This window comes from Austrofundulus limnaeus, unplaced genomic scaffold (assembly GCF_001266775.1).
Source record: "Austrofundulus limnaeus strain Quisiro unplaced genomic scaffold, Austrofundulus_limnaeus-1.0 Scaffold4, whole genome shotgun sequence".
NCBI lineage: Eukaryota > Metazoa > Chordata > Actinopteri > Cyprinodontiformes > Rivulidae > Austrofundulus > Austrofundulus limnaeus.
In genome coordinates, this window is record NW_013952406.1 from 5,724,067 (window position 1) to 5,725,313 (window position 1,247).

A 1,247-nucleotide genomic window follows, 5' to 3' on the forward strand; every position below is an offset into this window, starting at 1 on the left:
AAAAAAAACAACTGACTACTGGCTTTTTATTTGTTTGTTTGTTTGTTTGTTTATCAAGATCTGGTATCAGTGAAAAGAGTCTTTTAATTGATTCGTCTGCTTTGTCTTCCTCAGAGGTGATGACTCTTTTGCTCATACCCAGTGCAAATTTTTTAATTACTCATTAAATGTGTTATTGTTATTTTGTTTTCCAAAATGTGCATTGTGTTGGTGTGTTGTTGACCCCTGGGGTTATCCTGCCACCTGCTGAGGGTAAAAAGAAAAGCTCCAGCTGCTCTGTTCTCTTCTCCAGCCTGGGTCTTTATTATTATTATTTTTTATTATTATTTTATTTAATCAAGAAAACTTGTGACTTGGGTCCACAGGAGTTTTTAATTGCTACAATGAATTATTACTTTCATAATTTCATTTTTCTCTATTTTTCTTATCCAGTTTTACAAGCTGAGTAGCCATTAAAACAGTGCATATTTTTGGCATGGGCCAAACGAGACAAACCTACTATTATAAAAAAATAAACAAAAAAAACAAAGCAGATCATTTCAAAATTTCCAACCAAAATTATGGAAAGAATTTGTATCAAAACATGTCTGTCAGGACCCATTATAAACAACCAGATTACAGTAATGAAGGGAGGAGGGTGTTGGTCAGTGAGGGAGGGGAGGCATCTTCTAATCAGAGGGTCGGGGGTTCAATCCTCTGCAGCACACCAAAATCTCCTCACTGACTCCTGCTTCCACTACACTCATCAGTGGCTGAGAACCAAGAAGTTCTCTTATAAGTGAGCTCTAGTAAACCGTTTCATGAATTAATGGATGAATGCGAAACATAATTTGCAGAACCTGACGAGGTTTAAAAGGTTATACATTAAATGCAGACCAACGCCGGCTGCCTTTTCTGTAGTGCTTATGCTTCACTGGTGGGTTTTTAATTAAGCACAGGCGCGTTTGCACACGTGATGGATGTGTGGTTATTTGATTGGAGTTGGTTTATAGTTAATAGTTTTGGTCAATTAAAAAGCCACGCTGAAGACGTGAGATGTTATTTTTCTGTCTAAATGATGTGTGTGGTGTTTTACCAAACATGTTAGACTGACTTTGTGCTTATAGTTGTGCAAATCTGGACTTGTGTTTTTCTATTTTGTGTTAATGGGATTGTAAAAAAAAAAAGTTTTACCTCTGACGCCCTTGCTGACGCAAGCCGTTATCAAGCCTGCAACCTGAACAGACAGCTAGCCAACATGTTAGCTT